At 35.3% G+C, this 13,584-nt stretch overlaps 1 pseudogene; it reads right to left on the bottom strand.

Moving 5' to 3' along the window:
* LOC123818690 overlaps positions 1-13,584 on the bottom strand; it is a 117,677-nt pseudogene that overhangs the window by 103,194 nt on the left and 899 nt on the right.

Genomic DNA, 13,584 nt, shown 5'->3' with positions numbered 1-13,584 from the left:
GGTTTTGGAAATCAATGCTATTAAACTATCCATATATATCCTTTCACCTCTTCTAAGATCTTCATGTACCCCAAAGAGGTGCACATACTCAGTGTGGAGATTGGTGTGATAATCAAGTAAGTGGTACGTGCAAGAGCTGGAACACAAATCCTAGCAAACTGTCTGGGAAGGTGTTTACCACACTACACTGCACGTGGTGCAGATTGAAAGATCTGCCTTCATACATATTATTATCATTTGACCATATCAAGAAAAAATACTTTACTTCCCATATTTGTTTTTCAAGAAGTGGCTGGACTCTAGCCAAAATGGATATAACTCAGAAGAATAATGTTCCCAATGACAGCTAGGCAGCAGATCGAGAACCACAAGTCCACTTTGGACCCACAGGAGAACGGCAGCAGTGACACTCACTGGGGAAGGCATCAACCAGTGCTGCTGACAGGACGGTGTTGTTAATGTCCTGAGAACAAATTAAATTCAGTCTTTACTCATCCACAACAGTCTATTTGGATGGAATAATGTGAAATGAAAAAATATTGTGTATCTTTTAGAAGAAAATAAAGAAAAATAGTTTGACATCCTCAAAACAAGGGAAGATTTCTTAAAGAAGAAACTCAGAAAAACAAACACAAACCCTTAAGGGAAATGGCATTAAATGTTAAAAACTAATTTTTAAAAAAAGAAAACCTGTATTAAGGAAATGTCTGTTTTAAATAAGTGAAAATCAAAGCCATGTGAAGAAAATGTATAGGCTGAATGAATACATATTGTTTATGTGTGTATACTGAGGTCTGTCCAGAAAGTATCCATCCATGTGATATGAAAAAAGAGACATTTATTGAGAAGATATAAGATACAAGAAACATTGTACATAGGACAATGATGCCTCAGGCCCCTTCAAACTTATGGCCTTTTTGAGGAAATCTGGTTCATTGGTAGCAGTTTGAATCAAGTTGTTAGCAAGTACAGCATGATGTTCCTCCTGCTCTGGTAGCAGAAGCCACGGAACAAATATTGCTATCACATGTTTCATGCCAGATCCCATGTCAAAATATTGGACACAGTTGTTTTTGCGTCCCCAGGTCAGCTTCTAGTTCTTGCACTGTCAGTTGCCCATCTTTGTTGATTGCAGCTTATACACTTTAAACATTCTCAGGTGTTCTGCTTGTTGCAAACCTTCCAAAACATAGATCACTTTTAACAGATTCTCGACCATCTTTGAAGCATTTGTGCCACACTTTTATTTGTGCTGCATTCATTGCATTGTCCCTGAAAGCCTTTGGAATTGTCTGAATAGTTTCTGCAGAGGAATGTTCAAGTTTAATGTAAAATTTGATGCAGATTCATTTTTCTACTCAATCATTCTGAATGCAATGGCCACATAGTACACATGCTCACTCAATGGCATCTACCACCCCCACTGACTAGTACAGTGAAGTTTTCATTGTTCACACATGTGCATTCCAGTCCACTCTCCTTGGCTGCCAGGTTACACTGATGTCATGTAAACTGTTCTTGTTATATTAACAATGGCTGGACTTTTTCCATACATATATATATAAACATATATATTCATAACAAATTTATACAAAAATAGCTACACTTACTAGAACAAATGAGCAACTATACAAAGTGACATTAGTAAAAGTAGAAATACAAATACTTGTAATTAAAATATGCTAATTACTCAGCAACAAAAAATAGATGCAAAAGATTTTGTATGTCTGACAACTTCAGCTCTTGGCAAGAATTTGGAGCAATGATAAGTCAGTTGTGAAAGTATAAATTGAAAGCAATTTGGCAATTTGGCAGTATCTAGCAAAATTAGATATATGCATATGCCTATGAGCCAACAATTATCCAATTATATATATTATATATTATATATATAATCTGGATATATATATGTATATATGATAATCTGAGATAATCTCTTCTGATGCTCACAGGTATCCATGTATATAAAAGTGTCCACTGGAGAAATGTTTTTAAGATTAAAAAAAAAAGTCTTAAGCATATCAACTTCAGAATAGATAAATAACATCAAATAAAATACTACTACACAGTTATGGAAATGAATGATCTATCATGAGATATAGAAACATGGATATTTTTGAAACAATATGAACAAAAATGGAAACTGATGAGTGGTATGCACAGTATGGAATGTTTAAATAAATTTATAGCACACTAAAACATGCTATATATGTTTAGTGACATATGCATGTTTAGTGATGCACTTATTTCATAATTTAGGGGATAACAAACTGCAAATTGAGGATGGTTATTAGCTCAAATAGGCAGAGGAGAGAAAGTGGATGGGGGATGAGCAAATTCTGTCCAGAGGTACACAATTCCGTTTGGGATATTTTGCTTTTTAGACTGGCTTGTGGAAACTCCTTATTCTCTATGTCATAGTTTGTACAATCTTAAATGCAGTTGATCCTTGAACAATAACAAGGATTCGTAGCACTGACCCTCCCAGTAGAATACTGCATATAACTTTTGGCTCTACATTGGCCATTTGCATCTCAAATTCAACCAACCCTTGTTCAGAAACAGTATTTTCGATGCATGATTGGGAATCTGGGTCTGAAAGCCATAGCTGGAAATGAAAAAATATTGTTTTGCATCTAAAGGTGAAACACACAGGTACAAAGGGCAAACTGTATCTATTGAAAAAAGAAATAAGTCCTCCTTGGAAGTGGACCTGCAAAGTTCAAACAACTGTTTCAAGGGTCAAATATAATACATCTGAAGGGTTGTGTTTTAGGAAAGAAGTACAATAGATCCTACAGGCAGGCTAGCTGTATAGTACTATGGGGAGTGCATAAAAATGTGATGTCATGACTTAGAAAAAAAGTGGAGAGTGAAGCTGCACCAGAGAGTAATCATGAAAGTACAAAATACAACCACACCAGGAGGGGGGCGGAGGTCACATCTGAATAAGAAATAGGAAGAACTGGAGTACGTTCTTACCAGTTGTTGAATTTTGTTTACTCAGTTGGTATCTGTGAAAAATTTTAAAAATATGCATTGTTTTTTCATAATAAAGAGCTCACTAAGAATTTGCAAATGCCAGCCCAGAACATGTTATAGAAAGGTAGTTATTCAGACAATTTTTTTTTCTTCTTAGCCAAATGATATGAAAAAAATAATTATAAGTAATTTTCCAATCATTTCAATGATATGAGATATTGTGGCACATATAAATTACTAGATAATAGTTTTCTATTACTATTGTATATAGAGAATATAATGTAGGTATAGTTATTTTCTATCTAAATGAAGTGTGTATGGGACAGGACCGAAGCCAAGGAAAAGCAGGTGAACAGAAGGGTAAGTCACTAATGCCTAATCTTAAGAGTAAAGAATCAGGAGATAGTTTATAGTGGATGGTATAAAACAAAGTATTAATTATGTCATTTGATATGGCAAAAGTGCTTATCAAGGAACTTAGATAAGAATTTAATGGGGTGATATTTACATAATATGTAAAGTTTTACAGCTAGTTAGATCAATCGGAGTGCACTCACTACCAGCATCCATGCTGGGGCAGGGCTCTGAAAGCCCCCTCTGTCCAGGAGAAGTATGGGGATAGGCAGTGCAGGGCACTCAAGGTCTTCAACCATCTGATCTGTCTGCTCACTTTCAGATGGTCACTTTATTTCCAATTCATTGAGAATACAGGCCTATTCATTTTATTGTTCTTCGCTTTATTACACTTCATAGATGTTGTGTTTTTCACAAACTGAATGCAAGACCCTCCACCAGTAGAAATAGTACAACTCTCTGTATTGTGGTACTCACTTTGTTGTGGTAGTCTGGACCCAAACCAGCTATATGAACCAGGTATACCTGTATAGAAATTACCAACTTTGAACTCCATCAGAATCCTACTTAATTTTTAATGTACTTAACATGTGCATCAATTTTGTGCATCTTATCTTGTGTTACATTAAAATTTATCCCTCCTTCTTATTCTATAACATTTACTCTGGATCTTACTTCCTTTAACAATCTTAAGATATTTCCTACATCAGTCACTCATTTCTCTCTTCTCTTAAATCAGTACTTTCTCCCTCTCTAGAAGAATATTCAGTATCTAAGATGGCAGAAGACCAGGTGGAAGATACACTCACCTCCTCCCAGGACCAGATTTGAATTACAACTAAAATATAGAATAATCAACCTGAATAACCAACCAACAACTAGCAGAGCAAAAGCCTTATAACCAAAGATTTACAGAAGAATCCACATTGAGATTGGTAGGAAGAGCAGAGACTCACAAAGGACTGAACCAATTCCCATGGGTGGTGGCTGTGATCCCTGAAGGATATCAAGCTGCAAAATTTCCTCCTGAGAAGTGTGGGGTCCCCACCCTGGACTCCCCAGCACAGAGCACTGGAAGAGACACACAAATAACATCTCGTTGTGAAAATCTGTGGGGGTTCTTTCCACCATGGAAAAAAGAAGGTGGCTAGAGATATAGGAGCTCTCTTAAAGGGCCAGCATGTACAATCTCATTCAAGCTACTCGCCCTGGGTTCCAGGCACAAAGAGGTCAGGACAGACTAGAGTTGTGTGAGGAAAGACTGGATTGTGTGGCTCTCCAGTTTCCAGGATCCCTGTGCTGAGTCCCTCTCCCACATCACAGACACCATCTTCATTGGATGGAGTATGCCCCCATTTATTGCAACAGCCTGGGAAAATGCAATAGCCCCACCCTTGAACTCCCTGTTGCCCACCCTGCAGAGCTCATGCCCTGCTAATTCCCAAGGGGCAGAGGTCTGGACAGACACAGTGGGTGTGAGTGACTGAGTTGTATGGGGCTTTGGGGTGGGGACTATTCACCCCACTTTCCCATGAACCTGACTAGTAGCACATCCCCTGCACTGGAGATCTGTTACCAAAACCTTTGGGGTTCCCCACAATCCCACCCTCTTGACTCTGGATAGAATCTGGGACATATGGGGCTGTGTGGCTCTAGAACAGTGGACATTTTTGCCCTCACATGCTGGACTGATGTGAAGTCTCCCTTCACTGGTCAAATCTTAAGTCTGTTTAGTCCTGATACACTCTGCTGGCCTCAACCCTCACTCTCTGAGACACCACCATGCCACAAAAGTCAGTGGGTATCTAGCAGGAATCAGCTAGGCTTAATATATCGTGGGAGGTTTGCTGAGTGGCCTAAGACCCAGCACTGATACCCTGTTTGAATCCATATCAAACTGGTGAATACTACTTGCCCTTACCTGGTACTCACTGAGAACCTACTTCATGCAACTTGCCTGCTGTCAGAGGCTCTTTTAGTGACTAAATCTAATGGTCAGCCAGCAGGCGGAGGCAGTTGGAGGCAGAGGCAGATCTCAGGGTGCCTTGAGCATTTTGCTGACCAGCCCCCTGGCTTAGTGCTGTGGAAGCCAACCTTTGTGTACAACTTGGTCCTTTCCATACACACAAAGACCCAGCAGAGGCAGCCAAAAGCTAAGAATTGATTTATAGCTTTAAACACATTGTCCAGGGTGAGTCACAGGCAGTGTCTGATATTCACTTTCACTAGATTCCCTCCCAGGAGGTTCCACAATAAACATATCCAGTGGCCAGCTTCAGAGAGTATCAGAGCAGAATCAAAATGGCTTCACAAGTGGTATATCCAAAGGAAGATCTCAACAGGCAACAGACCCTGCTGAGGCAAAACTGGCTTCATGTAGTCAGCACCTTCAATCAGTACATACACTGTGGTCAGGGTTGACCGTCACAATCAGCCAGCCTGAGGGTCTGCCCCACACATGAATGGCCAGTAGCATCCAGACTCAATTTCAATAGGAGGGTTTACATAACACGCACAAGGGTCATTCCTGGAGAACCCAACTCAGGTGATCAAGAAGACTGTATCACCAGGTCTCACAAGACAGCTATGACATAAGGCCACCCTACCAAAACTGGGAGACACAGTAGATCCTCCTAATACATAGAAAAAAACACACATACAAAGAGGTAGCTAAAATGGAGAGTCAGAGAAACATGGCCCAAGTGAAAGAACAGGAAAAATCTCCAGAAAAAGAATTAAATGAAATGGAGGCAATCAATTTACCAGATATAGTGTTTAAAAAAATATTTATAAGGGTTGTTAAGGAACATTAAGGAACTTACTGAGAATTTCAACATCATAAAAAAGTACACAAAAATTATTAAAAAGAACCAGTCAGAAATGAAGAAAACAATATCTGAAATGAATGCACTAGATGGAATAAATAGTAGGTGAGATAAATCAGATAAATAAATTACCCATTTGAAACACAGTTAGCAGAAAACACCCCATCAGAGCAGGAAAAAAATTGGAATAGTTTAAGGTAATTTTGGATCAATGTGAGGTGTAACAATGTCCACACAATAGGGGTATCAGAAAGAGAAGACAGAGAGCAATAGATCAAGAACCTATTTGAAGAAATAATAGCTGAAAACTTCCCCAACCTGGTGAAGGTAAAAGATACACAAGTCCAGGAAGCACAGAATTTCAAACAAGATGAACCTAAAGAGGCCCAAACCAAGACACCTCATAATTAAAATGGCAAATGATAAACACAAAGAGAGAATCTTAAAATCATCAAGAAAAGACAATTACTTACAAGGGAGCTCTCATAAGACTGTCAGTTGTTTGCTCAACAGGAACATCACAGGCCAGAAGAGATTGGCAAGAAAAATGCAAAGTGGTGAAAAGCAAGGGACAACGACCAAGACTAGTTTACCCAGAAATGCTATCATTTGAAATTTAAGGAAAAAATATGAGGGAGGGGGTATAAGGGAAATAAATGGTAATAGAAAATTATAATAAGCGCGGGCTGGGAACCAAAGTGTCCCAGGTTCGATTCCCAGCCAGGGTACATGCCTGGGTTGCAGGCCATAACCCCCAGCAACTGCACATTGATGTTTCTCTCTCTCTCTCTATCTCCCTCCCTAAAATAAATAAATAAAATCTTTAAAAAAAGAAAATTATAATAAGAATACATATTTTTAAAAAGATTATGAAGGTACACAAATAAAATTTAAGGAATAATAATAAAAAAAAATTTCCCAGGCAAGAAACATCATAAGTGAGTTCAATACCACCAAACCAGTTTTGCAAGAAACATTGAAGGGTCTTCTTTTAGGAAAATAAAATAGAGGAACATAGTTATAAAGGACAAAATGGCAAAAAATGTGTGCCTATAAATATTCACTCTAAATGTAAATGGCTTAAATGCTCTAATCAAAAGACATTGAGTAATTGAATGGATAAGAAAACAGAAAAAATACTCACCTTAGAACAAAAGATACACACAAAATGTAAAGATATGGAAAAATATATTTCATGCAAGTGAAATAGAAAAAAAGGGCTGGGATAGAAATACTTAGATAAAATAGACTTTAAAATAAAGACTATATAGTAAGAGACAAAGACAGACACTGCATAATGCTAAAGGGAACAATCCAATGGGAGGATTTAACCCTTGTAAATATTTATGTATTCAACATAAGAGTACCTAAATATATGAAGCAAATCTTGATTGGTATAAAGGCAAAGAATGGCAATATGTAGTCATTATACAGGATTTTAACACCCCATTGACATCAATGAATAGATCTTAAAAAAATTTTACTAGACAGAAAATCAATTTTTAAATAGTAGCCTTAAATATTACTCTATATAAGGTAATTTAATTAATGCTTCATAGCATTTTACCTTAAAACAGTTGAATATACTTTCTTTTTCAAATGAACATTGAACATTTTCTAGGATAGGCCACATGTTAAGACAAAAAAAAAAAAGGACCTGCAATAAATTTTAAAAGATTTAAATTGTATCAAGTATCTTCTCTGATCATAATAGTATGAAACAGTAAATCCATCACAAGTAAAAAAAAAACTACAAAACACACAAAGATATGGAGTCTAAACAGCATGTTACTAAACAATGAATGTGGTTACAATTAGATCAAGGAAGAAATCAAAAAATACCTTAAAAGAAATGAAAATAAGAATACAGTAACCCAAAACCTATGGGACACAGTGAAAACATTAGGAAAATCCATAGAATTATAGGTCTTCCTCAAGGAACAATAAAAAAAAAATCTCAAAAATATTAAGGAAATAATAAAGTTTTGAGCATAAATAAATAAAACAAAGTCTAAAAAATACCAAAGACCAATAAAACCAAGAGATGGTTCTTTGAGAAGATAAACAAGATTGGGAAACCTTTAACCATGCTAATCAAGAAAAAAAAGAAAGAGGACCCAAATAAATAAAATCAGAAATAAAAGTGGAGAAGTAACAACTGACATCACAGGAATACAAAGGATTGTTTAGAAAATATTATGAACCTCTACATGCCAACAAATTGGACAATCTGGGTGACATGAATAAATTTCCAGAAACATGCAATCTTACAAAACTTAATCAGGAAAAATCATAAAACCTAAATAGACCAATTACAACTAATGAAATTGAAAAAGTAATAAAAACTTTCAACAAATTAAAGTCCTGGAGCAAATGGCTTCACAGGTGAATGTCTCCAAACACTCAAACAACTAATACCTATTATTCTCAAACTATTCAAAAAAATTCAACAGAAAGGAAGAATCTGAGACTCATTTTATGAGGCTAACGTTATTCTAATTCAAAAACCAAATAAAAACACTACAAAGAAAGACAATTATAGGCCAATATGCCTGATGCACATAGATGCTAAATTTGTCAACAAAATATCAGTAAACCAAATGCAGCAATACATTAAAAAGATCATACACCATGATAAAGTGGGATTTATTTCTGGGATGCAAGTTTGTTACCATATCTACAAAACAATAAATGTAATACATGATGTAAAAATGAAGGATTAAAGTTACATGGTTATATCAATAGATGCCGAAAAGGCATCTGATGAAATCCAGCATACATTTATGTTAAAACTTTCAGCAAAGTGAAGATAAAGGAAACATACATCAACATAATAAAGGTCAACTATGGCCAATCCACAGTCAACATCATACTAAATGGGCAAAAGCTAATTTTCCCTTGAGATCAAGAACAAGACAGGGATGTCCATTTTCACCACTACTATCCAACATAGTACTGGAAAGCCTAGCTATAGCAATCTGACAAGAAGAAGAAAAAAAAGCCATCCAAATTGGAAAGGAACAAGTAAAATGTTATTATTTGCAAAGGATATAGAGAGCCCCAAAGATTCTACCAAAAATGTCTAGAATGGATGAATGAATTCAATAAAGTGTCTATTTGATACAAAACAGGATACAGAATAAATATCCAGAAATTAGTTACATTTTTATACCCAATAATGAACTATCAGAAAGGGAAACTAAGAAAAAAATCCTATTTAAAATTGCAATCAATCAATCAATAAAATCCCTAGGAATAAGTTTAACCAAGTATGTAAAACAACTATACTTGGGTAAATATAAGACAATGAAAAACAAAATTGAAAAACATACAAATAAGTCAAAGCATACACCATGTACATGGATAGGATTACTTAACATTATTAAAAAGTCCATATTATCCAAAGCATTCTATAAATTCCACCCAATTCTACAGCAAAGGAAACCATTAACAAAATTAAAAGACAACCAATTGAATGGTGGTGAACATATTCACCAATGACACAGCTGATAAAGAGTTAATATTTATAACTCAAAATTTATAAAGAAGTTACACAACTCAACATCAAAAACACAAGCAATCCAACTATAAATTTGGCAAAGGGCTTAGACACTTCTCCAAAGAACATATAGTTGGCTAACAGATACATGAAAAAATGTTCATGCTACTAATCATTAGAGAAATGTAAATTAAAACCACAGTGAGATTACCTCCACGTGTAAGAATGGCTATCATCAATAAGTCAACAAACAACAATTGTTGGTGAGGATGTGTAGAAAAGGGAACCCTAGTGCACTGTTAGTGGGAATGCAAATTGGTGCAGCCACTGTGGAAAGCTGTATAGACTTTCCTCAATAAATTAAAAATGAGACTCCCTTATGACTTAGTTATTCCACTTCTGAGAATATATCCAAAGAAACTTGAAACACAAATTTGAAAGACTATGTTCACCCCCATGTTTATTGCAACATTATGTACAGTGGCTAAGGTTCAGAAGCATCTCAAGTGCCTAGCTATCAGTAGATGAGTGGTTTACAAAAAAAACAACAGTGGTATATTTACATAATGGAGTAACACTTGGCCATACAAAGAAATCTTACTTTCCTGCAACAGCATGGATTGACCTGGAGAGCATTATGCTAAGTGAAATAATCCAGTCAGAGAAAGACAAATGTATGATCTCACTTATACAGAGTGTGGCACAAATAACATCCCTTTTTATTACAAACTCTTTTATTGCAAAATCGTAAGCATGTAATTCTATAACATAACACAATCACACTCAAGCACCATATGACATTTTAGGTGAAATGTTCAAATTAAAACTATAAATCATTACACCCATATAATTATCCTACAAACCAGATTCAACCAGGCATTACTTATGCCTGACCCTGTTATGTAGAATGTAGTGAACAAAACAAACTAAGAATAAATGCACTCATAGACAGAGAGAACAGACTGAAAGCTGTCAGAAGTGAGAGTAATTGGAGAAATGGTGAAGCAATGATTAAAAACAAACAAACAGAAAATGTCCTAGACCGACAATAGTATGGCAGTGTGGTGATTGCAGAGGGAAAAGGGGTCTGGGGAAAGGTGGGAGAAGGTAAAGATGGGATACATAGTGATGGAAGGAGACTTGACTTTTGGTGATGAACTCACAATACAATATATAGATGATGTATTATAAACCTATATAATTTTATTAACCAATGTCAATTCAAATTCAATTAAAAAAGAACATTCATATTACCATACAAACCTGGCTTGTTCATATTTTTGAAGAAACCATTTCTTCTTTGCCACAATTCTTTCCAGCTACTACTCCATTTGTATGCTGACTTAAGTGTGTGCTTGTATGTATGTTTATACATAACACACACACATATGTAATTACTTTTAGAAAAAACTAGATACTCATAGAGACTTCACTTTCTCAGTTTTGATTCACTCTTCACTGCTCTACAATTTAGCTTATTTTTCCATTATTACATGGAAATGTCTATCATCAAGATCTGTAGAAACTTTCCTTTTGCCAAAATCAATGATCACTGTTGTCCCAATTTTATTTATTCACAGTCTTTATCACAGTTGAATGTTCCCTTCTTCTGAAAACAATTTCTCTAAGCTTAAAGGACATTAATCATACCTTGCTTTTGTTAATAATCTTTCCAATAAACTTCTTTACACTTTCATGTTGGAATCTCTAGGGCTTTTTCTTTAGTCCTTTGCTCTATTTTTATGTGTGTTAATGACACCTAAATTTATTATTGGCTCTCTTTAATACCTATTTTTAATGTCAAATTTCTAGTTTTATTTATAAATCTCAAGAGTAGCATGTCCACAGTGGACATAATCATTTCTCCTTATGAAACCTGGATGATTTCTTTTTTTAACTTCTATTTTTTTATTTTTTTAAGGTTTTTATTTATTTATTTTTAGCGAGAGGGGAAGGAAGGGAGAAAGACAGGGAGAGAAATATCAATGTCTGGTTGCCTCTCACACCCCCGCTACTGGAGACCTGGCTCGCAACCCTGGCATGTGCCCTGACTGGGAATTGAACTGGTGGCCCTTTGGTTCACAGGCTGGCATTCAATCCACTGAGCCACACCAGCCAGAGCAATGGATGTATTTCTTATTAATTGACAAAATCACTCTAGAGAAAAAAGAAGAAACACCTCTGGGGGCTTTCCTTTTTTATCTCTCTCCTCTATCCTCTCTTTGAAAAATATTGGTGAGTCTTGTTAATGCCACTATCAAAAAAAGATTTTTTTCCTCTTTGTGTTTCTATCCGGGGTCATTATTATAAATCAGGCCACATCTCAGTGGAACTCTTGCCACAGTCTTTTACTGGTTTTCTGATTTCTACTATTGTCCTCCATATTCAGAAATGTCAATAATTTTTAAAGCACATTAAAGCACAAAGTAGCCTGGGTCATCTGTTTTTAAACCCAAAAATCAGACTATGCCATACCTCACACATTTTTTCTATTGCCTTCTTATGGAACTTTGACTATAATCTTCAATCCTTCATATGGCAAAGAAATGCACATGACATAGAAACTCTGGCCCTTAAGCACCTTTTCAACCACACTGCAAACAATTCTTATTCTAGTTCTCTATACTCCAATCACACTGAACTCTAAAGATTGTTTAAATGCATAAAGTTCTTTCTTATCCCAGCACGAACCATTTGTACCACCTTGGTAGGCATTATGTGTGTTAACTTCACATCTCATCCTAAATGACACCTCTTAAAAAGACATGTATTGCCCTCCCTACCAACCTGAGTGGCTGCCCCTTCCATCTCTTTTTTCTACAATAAAATCTTTTGAATTTCTTCAGAGGAAATATTTCTAATTTTAAATTTATTTTTTGCTTGCATCTTTATTTTGTATTACTCATTTTATAGTAAATCCATCGTTGTAGTAATTGTGTTTTTTTTTTTAGTACCAAGTAACTACTAGAACTTATTTATTGTGTGGATGAATAAAGGATAGACTATTACAGGTATGAAATAACTCATACATTTACAAACAACCAATTTCATCATATGTAAACTCAGAGATTGTACATATGTTCTCCAAGGCTCCAAGCTATGCCATATATATATATATGTGTGTGTGTGTGTGTGTGTGTGTGTGTGTGTGTGTGTGTATAGGCACATTTGTGAATATATATATATGGCACTATATATGTGCTGAATCTTCTTATTACATTTATTGGTGACATTAGTTAATAAAATTATATAGGTTTCAAGTGTACAATTCTATACTACATCATTTGTATATTGGATTGTGTGTTTACCACCTGAAGTCACTGAATCTTTATGGATTATTTTAAATTCACATTCATACATATAGTTAACAACCCACACTATATTTTGTATAATTTTTTAATTTATTCATTTCCGTTTAGGTAGTGTTTTCTGCCATGGAGTCAGTAATCCTGTTTAGGGCTCACTAAAACAAGCAACATAGAACTAATAAATATAACAAAACAGTTCATTTAATTCCTCTTTTGTTATTGCTAATTTGGAAGCAAAATATAAATTCTAATTTTATTGTATTTTTATAGGAAAAATAAATTAGTAACATTTCCTTCCAGCTAAATGAAGAAACCCACATGGTTTCTATTTTTACATGAAACTCATATGGTTTCAGTCTATACATTGCCTTTCACTGTAATTTTAAGCCAACCAAAACAATTCAAACAATCTCTGTACTTTTTTCTCTGGGGAACTTGCTAAATTTGCAATTGAGATAAGCAGTCAATACTCACCTCTGCTACTCTGTACATAAATATTATTTCAAAAGGAAATTCCTTGGAGGAACTGCTTTTATGAAATGTAACTTCATTAGTTAGTAATGGATTGTTTTATTGTAGGTTTTCTCCCATCAAGCTAATTTGGAAACTGCTAATT

This window comes from Phyllostomus hastatus, unplaced genomic scaffold (genome assembly GCF_019186645.2).
Source record: "Phyllostomus hastatus isolate PE091 unplaced genomic scaffold, TTU_PhHast_1.1 phas_contig_29, whole genome shotgun sequence".
Lineage (NCBI taxonomy): Eukaryota > Metazoa > Chordata > Mammalia > Chiroptera > Phyllostomidae > Phyllostomus > Phyllostomus hastatus.
This window is presented reverse-complemented; position numbering and strand designations above follow the sequence as displayed.